Here is a 9310-nt window from a genome sequence, read left to right as displayed (position 1 = left end):
TACACTCATAAGAAATGTGCAAGAATTCTATTTGTCTCATGCAACTGTCACAGCCAGCATTTGGACATGCCAGTCTTTACATTTCAGGCATTCTAGTACATATATAATGGGTATTTTATGATATTCTATATAGTTTTAATTTGCATTTTTGCCTTAATCTCTTTTTTTTCCTAACTGGGACTCCAATTATGTATATTAGACTAATAAATCTCTCCACAAGTCAGTGAAGCTATGTTATTTTCTTTAAAATCTTTTTTCTGTCAGTGTTATAGTTAGAATAGTTTTTCTACCCTATACTCAGGTTAATTGTCATTGTACAATCTGGTTTTAGGAAAATCCAATGGATTTTTAAATTTCTGATATTGTATCTAAGCATTTATAATTAACTCTTTGCAACTTTGTTTTTGCTTTCATTTTTATCTGCGTCTCTATATGTTCAACAATTTATATCTACCTTTTGCTTGAATAGCTTGTACATATTTATAGTAGTTGTTTAAATCCCTTTCATGTTAATTTCAACAATTGTGTTACCTTTGGGCTTTCTTCAAATCATTATCAATCTCAAAATCAACATCACTCTTGTCAGAACTCTAAGGACTCCGAATATTCTGTATCCTCTGCAGTTTCTGCTTAGTTCCAGCTTTTCCACTGTTCTCTGATATGGGCTCTTACTGTGTTAGATCAATATTTAGATGCATCAAGGAGAATGAAAGACACACACCTGGAACTCCGTTGTGAATATCCTTCTATTTCAATACCTTTACCTGCAAATTCCAATGACCTCAGCAGTCAAGAACATTAATTTGTCTTTTTTTCTTCCTCCAACTAGTGAAACCACTGCTTTTCATTTGAGTGTCATTTTCCTGTGCTGAGGTATGAAAAATTTCTCATGTAAAGAAGTAGAGTAAGTGTATAGCTTTCTTAATGTGTTTCAGTGTTTTGCATAAACAAAGCACTGCATATGTTGTTCAATATTTGAATAGTGCTTATTTATATGCTTTACTCAGTTTTGTACATTTTTATAGCATGAAGGTAAATCTGACATTCATTGTTCTCTTATGACCAAAACCTTTATTCCAAGCAATGATTTTGTTTGTTTTTTTAGGTGGATTTCACTTGTCACCCAGCCTGGACTGCAGCGGCGTGATCACAGCTCATCATAGCCTCAACCTCCTGGGATCAAGCTATCCTTCCACCTTATCCTCATGAGTAGCTAGGACTACAGGTACTTGCCACCACATCTGACTAATTAAAAAAAAAAGTTGTTTTTTTTTGTAACGATAAGGTTTCACTATGTTTCTGAGACTGGCCTCAGACTCCTAGGTTCAAACTATCCTCCAACTTTGACCTCCCCAAGTGCTGCTGGGATTATAGACATAAGCAACAGTGCCTGGCTCCAAGTATTCAATTTTTAAGCATTTATTTTATGAAGGTATTTTTCTCAGTGTGTGAGAAACATCAATTCATTTTCTGGTCTCTACAACATATGAATTATGGATTATTCCCCAATTTCAGTGTTAAAAATCCTGAGTCCATGAGGCTAAACTGGCCAAGGTAATGTAAGGTAAATAGTCAATAAATGTTGAGCTGAACCTTATATTCAAGTTTGTGGGAAAACAAAATAAATTCCCTCAAAATTTACAGTAGGTGTTTGGGAATGTTTTATAGCCATACTATTTGTTTAATAAAATCTTCAAAAATGCTTAATATTATGTTGATGCATACGTTTGTAGTGCTTGTTTTTGGCATGACAGCGCTATGTGGTTGGAAGTTTATTGTTTGTCATTTGTCACTTAGAGTGATGATGTTGTGCTTGTGACTACACCTTGCATTTTGCAGATTTGTAGAAAGTTAATGCTATTTGTGGGCTACAGGCGATGGATTGTCAAGTGGGAAAAAAACAAATACTTATGATATATTCTTCTGCTTACGTTTAACAGAGGAGTAAAAGCAACAGGTGACTTGAAATACGTGTGCGTTTATGGGGTGAATGGCATCAAGGAATGTATGGCAAGAAAACGGTTTTACCGTTTCAGAGGGCCACTTTGACCCGAGTCATTCTCTACATTCAGGAAGACCATTGGGCTTTGATGAAGATGGTAAAATGTTTAATGTATGATGATCCATGTCAGTCAACCTGAGAATTGGCAAATTTGATGACTGTGACTACCCATGGTGCAAGCCAAAATGCTATGAACTTATACATTAGCCCTATAGGTATGTTGTATGTAAAACAAATACTGTTAGAGGTATAAAAACTGTGCTTGAAGCAGAAATGCAAGGCTCAGAGCCATGTACATTCTGGCTCTACCAAGCCCTCACTAATCCACTCTTGGGTAATGGGAAGAGAAATTTGCATGACTCCTAGACATCCTGTAATTAAAGTTCGAAGTCATCGCACTACATTATGTGATTTATCAGAAATTATTGGAATTACTTTGGATATTTTATCTGTAGGAGAAAGAACTAAATGAAATTCAATAGCTATTTAAACCAGTCTTTAAAAGCCAAGAAGAGACTGGATGACTATTGAGGTGGGACTTAGGATCTTGAAGGCATGTAGTTGTGAAGTAGGATCCATGCATAAGCTACAGAGCGTCAATCTGGGTGTGATGAAATTATCACAGGCCCTGAGTTGATTTAAAATTGTGTAGATATTAAGTGTTCTTCACACACACACACACACACACACACACACACACACACACACCCTTACGCACATACATGAACAAAAAGGGGGAATAGTAATGATGTAAAGTAATGGATATGTTAGTTAGCCTAATTGTAGTGATATTTCACAGTGTTCTCATATATCAAATGTCAAGTTGTATACCTTAGATTTATACAACTTCTATTTGTCAATTATATCTCAGTGAGGCTAGGAAAAAAATCCATAAAATAATTCTGTTAGAATCATCTGACAATAAAAAGTTTGCAAGAAAGGGTATTATATATTTTTATATGTAAATTATGTCACACACTCTTTAAATAGGTAAAATTTAAAATAAATATATTAGAACTCTTCAGAAAGACTGAACCAGTAGGATGGATACAAACCTACATACATTCATATATACATGCACACATAGAAAGCAGACATATTAAGGGAGATTATAGAGACTGAGAAGTTCCACAATATTTGATCTGCAAACTGGAGAGCCAGGGAAGTGGGAAGCATGACTTTTCAAGTCCAGAGTTTTCAGAATCAGAGGAGTGATTGTGTTAACTCTCACCATGAGGCGATGTCAAAAGCCTAATAATGAAATGGGAGGATGGAGAGGGTGCTGGTGCAAGTTTGAGAGTTCAGCGCCTGAAGAATTTAGATTTCTGATGTCCATGACTAAGGGAGATGAAAGTGTCCCAGTTCCAGGAAAGAGAAAGAATGAATTCTCCTTTTTTATGTTTCTTTGTTCTATCTGGACCCCTAGTCACTTGAATTTTGTCCCAGACCACATTGTACAGGGATCTCCTTGACTCAGTCCACTGACTCACATACCAATCGCCTGAGGAAATACCCTCACAGACATACTCAGAACTATTTTTAAAAGATAGTTTGGATGAATATGGAATTCTAAATTGACATGATCTTTTTCTTGTTTCATAAGCTTAAAAGTGTCATTTTATTTCTCAGTGGTTTTTATTAATTTCTGCTGAGATGTTGACAGTTATTTTTATTTACTATTTATATATGTGTATATACATATATATGTATCTACTATATATGTATATATGTGTGTATGTATGTATATATGTACATATAAAATAATGCTTTACCAAATCTCTAGGTATTGCGAAATTCAGTCAAGTGGATGTCTAAACTTAACTATCACATGTATGTGCTAATAAAAACATAAAATAAAGATAGACAGAGTGTCCAAATAATATGTCATCCTGAAAAGAATGCATAGAGATGTGGAGTACAGATGTTTGGCACATGATGAAAATGAGGAAGACAAAATCAAGGCAAGTTAATGCACATCCAAGTGGCAGGAAGTAGATAATCTCAAGATATTCGGGACAAATCCCCAACCTAAAAGCAACTCTGAAAGGTAAGGGCAAGAAAAGAAAATAACACTTATACAAGTGGAAAACTACCTTGAAGATTTATATAGATGGAAACATTTTGAGTGACAAATCAAATTAACTTTGTTAAGATTCTCAGGTTTATTGTATAATATTTGCAATCAAGTTCGTATGTTCATGTCAAACTCTTAAGATATTATTTATCTTACTAATAATTTTGAGAAATTGGGACATTTTTTATTATCAGGTTATTTTGGACATTAAAAGACATGTATTCTGCTAAAGTACTATCAATCAGGCATATATTGGAGCCACAAACTAAGAAATTTGTTTAGTTTTATTGAAAAGCCATAAGATGTTTTAATGCTAGGTTGAGTTATCTTAGAAACCTCTGAATCTCTGTAAAATTCAAAGTTTTTGAATTTGTTGTGGCTTTGTGATTATTTTGTAAAAATATAAAATACAATGTAAGAATCTAAATATAGATTTGATCTTGCAGGGAAGCAAAGAGTTCAGTATTTTATCTTCTTGGGCTATAAGCAAATGGGGCAAAAAAACTGATGAGATCTAGTCATATACTATAACTAACGAGTAGATAGAGAAGTTTGTCAGCTTTCTCTGCTAGAGGAAGGAAAACTAAAGAATTAGAAGATTAGGCTTTTCTTTATTAATTATACACAACATATTCTCTCTCTCCCTCTTTCTCTCTATATAGATCATGTACATATGTGATATATATGTGATATATGCATGCATATATGCATGATACACATATACATATATACACATACATTCATATATTTGTATATATTATATATGTGATATGTATGATAGGGACCCACAAAAAATGAATGATTTTTTTGTGGGTGGGCCCTTTGTAGTATAGGCTTTCCTCCACCAGGTGTGTTCTAGGAACTCACCAGCATTGGTATACCCTCTAGAGTTTTGTGAGAGACTGCATTCAGCTTCAGTAATTTTTTTTTAAAGATTCTTTCATAGTGTTTGCCCATTTTATTATGGATGATTTAAAAGTACATATGCCCACACCATACTGAGTGTTCATCAGTTTTTGACCAAAAGCAGCATGATCCTTGTGCCCACCCTCCCTTTTCACCATATCTTGCCTCAAGCAAATTTTTTTTTGTTTCCCCAGGTGAAAAAAGTCCTCAAAGGAAAATGTTTTTGCCAATGTGGAAGAGGTGAAATAAAAAAGAGCAGAAGCACTAAAAAGCATCAATATTAATGAGATCAAAAACTGTTTTGAACAGCAGAAAAAGTACTTCGATAGGTGTATCGCATCAAAGGGAGAGTACTTTGAAAGTGTCTGAAGTTTAAGCATGCAAGAATAAATACATTTTTTCTTATAAATAAATTTCAGTTTTTTGGGGGTCCCCCCTTGTACATATATGTATGTAGGTGTATATAGCTACACACATGTATATACATATATATGGTAACTAGATCTAAATTTCAGAAATTTCAGCATTTTAGAAAATCGTATTTCTAAGACAGGTTTTGTTTAACTTAGATCTTGGTAGTTAAAATGCATTTGAAATTCTAAAAATATCACTAAACTAGTTTCATTAAGACCTAGAAATAGTTTGTAGCACAAGTAGAAAGAGATTAAACCTACATTTCATTAATGAGCAAACTTCTACCTTCCTTTATCTTTTAATGAAGCAACATAAATCATCTACCTCTCTCAGAGGTAGTTTGAAGTTTTATCTGTAGTGTTTCAATCAACAGTCAGCCCTGAAGTAGAACTATAGCTACACCCAATATGTCTTCCTCAAAAATCTGGTTGTTGAATGTGTCGAGTTTAATAAGCAATGAAGGAGGAGATATGTACTTTTATTTTTATTTGTCCATCATTATGGAACATGTAGAAACATAAGAAAGTGCAAGATGATAGAGTATCAAAGTTGTATTTCAGAAGATTAGAAGATTCTAAGACTTCAGTTAGAGTTTGGAACATCTCAAATTTATTGGAGGGTTTTAAAATGTATACCCTTGAGTGTGTTGGGAGGGACTGAAAGAGAAAACTAGTTAATGATGTCTCCCTAATTAGATGGGAAGCTTGTGAAGGTAAGAAATTGTACCTTGTTTGCTGATATATCCTCAAAATTTTACAAAATACCTGAGATATGATAGGCATTAAATTAAAATACTTGAACACTTCATGTTCAATTAGTATACGCTATCCAATAATTGTAGAATATGATTTAAATTCTGTTCATGTCTCCATTTTTACAAGGTAATTGTGTTAAAATTAATTAATATCATTATAATCCATCAGTTCCTGTATCTCTTGACTATGGGTAGTATTTAAATAATCGAGACTTAGTCCTGAGTTAGACATGCTAATCTTTTCGCTTAGAGTAAGAACCAAGCAGCATGATCCATTTGTACATTATATACCCAGATACTTTTGCCTTATCAGCAGCCCTGGTAATGGTAGAAGCCTGTTGACATCAAACCTTCCTCAATTTGATTTTATTAGTTGTCAACTAATCAATCAACCTTTCTATTAGTTGTCCATTGTTCAGGTATCTCACAGTTTGCTTGTCCATTTATTTGCTAATGGACATTGATCATAATCCAATGCAATTATTTAGTTATCTATTTTTACTAAATTTTTTTCTAGCTTTAGCCTTTGAGATAATTTTCAGATTGTTTTCTGGGGCATTTCAGCATGTCTCTGGGTTTTCTGAACATTTATTTTCAGGTACCACAAGGTGCTCCATACTCATCAGATAAACCAATCACTTCATGAATACCTGATTCCTTTAACTTGATAATACATGATTTGTCTGTTCATTCATTTAACAGAGTTTTAATCATTTACTCATGGAAAAAATTTTCTAATTTTGATCAAGTTCAATTTACCAATATTTTGCTTGTTATGGATCATGCATGCAGTGAGCATTAAGCAATTTTTATTTCTAACATGCAGCTACAGATTTTCCTCTATTTATTATTCTCCATGAATCATAGTTTTTCATTTTAGATTTTAGTCTATGGTTCATACTGATTTAATTTTTGCATACGTTTTAAGGTAAATATTGAAGTACAGATGGTCGAGCACTATTATTGAATATATAAAATTTTCTCTACTTTATAGCCTTTGCATTTTTATAAATAAACAGCTGATTATATTTTGTGTGTCTATTTCTGGGCTTTTCATTCTGTTCTGTTTTTCCATTTGCCCATAACACAATATCTTGATTACAGCATGTAGAGCAGAACACTGTGCACCAGTTACCAAAGCCACGGGAGGACTCCAATTATAAGGAGCAAAGAAAAGATCATCACAATGCCAGCCACCAGAAATAGGATTCCAAACACTTCTGCCCACTGTGCCTCAGTATTAGAATCACCAAGAATATTCACAAGTCAAAGACTAGGTGGAAAAGTGCTTTACTCACAAAAATAGATCTAGTGACATTAGTTTCTATGGTGGACATTGGTACTCATGGTCTTTCCTGGAAGCCAGAGCAGGGCAATTATCCTATTTCACCCATTGAATGCTGCAGTAGAAGGACCTTGATACCTTCTTCAGAAGTCTGACTACATTTTAATTCTGTATGCCTTTTAGGTCTTTGCCTTGTTTTCTTTCGCTGACTAGGATTTTCAAAACTAGTGGAAGAGAAATTATGTTTGCCGTGATCCTGATCTTAGGGAGTAAGTTTACTGATTCTTCATTCAGTTGTGCTGAATCATCTGTTGGGCTTGTTGAATGCATGCTTTATCACTTTTTAAAAAAAATATATTTATTTATTTATTTATTTTTCTATTGTGGGGTACAGTTAAGGGTTAGGTATACAAATATGCTTCGTTCAGGCACCCTTGATGATAAGAGGTGTCTCCCCGTCCCCAGACAGATATTTACTACCGTTAATCCCATCCCCCTTCTCTTCCCACCCCCATGGTTTCACACCACTGTCAGTCATTTTCTTATAGTATTACATTGGATGTTCAAGGTCCACTTTTACTGTGTTATTCATCTCCACCATTTTCATTAATTTTCATTATAACTTCCATCAGTTCACTGAAACTACACATCTAATCTTAAATGTTATCCATTTTTTCCATAATTGTATTTACGATACTAATCATATATATTTAAAATTCCCAGACAGATAATTATAACTTCTGTGTTACACTTGAGTCTGATTTTGCTGATTGCTTTGTTTTAGGGCAATCTATTATATTTTTGTGCCTTATACTTTTTGTTGAAAAGTAGACGGATTTTATTAATAATAAAAATGCTCTCTCTAATTTCTTCTATTCATCTATACATTTTTATTTTTGACCATAATATTTAACTACAGTAGATTTTAGTGAATCTTTTGAAAAATTTTATTTTAAAGATGTGGAGTACAATTCAGGAATACATATGTGTCGGGAGCCGCAATCACTAGTAAAAGTAAGGTAAAAGGGACCTGAAAACAGGAAAAACGCCGGCTGGGAGCAAGACCCCCAGTAAAATGCGGCCATGACGGAGGCAAAGCCCCATGGATCCTGTTGACGGACCCTCCCTAACTTTGAAGGATTGTGTGCATAGGCTTGAGAATGTTCCCTCTTTAATTGAGATAATAGATGCACAAAGGGATGATGACATTTGACTGCAAAAATTATACATAGGCATAATGGAGGTGAGATTGCAGCAAAAAGGGTGCCCCTTAGGGTGTGTAAGGATGTTTTTCAGTAAACAGCAGGAAGCCGAGAAGAACGAGTCGGCCACTTCCTCATAAACAACAGACCCCAGCTGAGAGCTGGTGGAAAACAACTGTTTGAGATAAAAAATAGGTTAAGATATTTTAGGATTAAATAAGTAGTTTAATGAAGATAGAATTTAGAATATTAATAATAAGATAGTAAGATAAGATAAACTAGTAATATAAGAGATATATGCTAGTATAAGTGATAGTTAAGAAAATATAGAGACATAAGGATAGAAACAAGATTAACAGAAATAAATATATAGTAGTAAGTTAAATAAGACTTAGAGTTAAGGTTTAGCTTTATAGGGTAAGGATATTATAGGCATATAATAATAAATAGTTATAAGAAAGTTAGGAAGAAAACCAGGATGTTCATAATGTTTGACTTAAGAAAAACACTATCTGTGGTTGAAATTGTTAAAGGTCAACCTTATTGTGAGTGCAAAGAGGATGTACGTGGGCGTTTGTTTAGCAACATAAGATACATTTGTGGGTGCAGGGTTGAGGGAAAAACCTATACAAGCTTGTGAAAAATAAATAAAAATTGGCAGAATCTTGAGCTC

Source organism: Carlito syrichta, unplaced genomic scaffold, assembly GCF_000164805.1.
Source record: "Carlito syrichta isolate Samal-C Ts95f unplaced genomic scaffold, Tarsius_syrichta-2.0.1 Scaffold314685, whole genome shotgun sequence".
Classification (NCBI taxonomy): Eukaryota; Metazoa; Chordata; class Mammalia; order Primates; family Tarsiidae; genus Carlito; species Carlito syrichta.
This window is presented reverse-complemented; position numbering follows the sequence as displayed.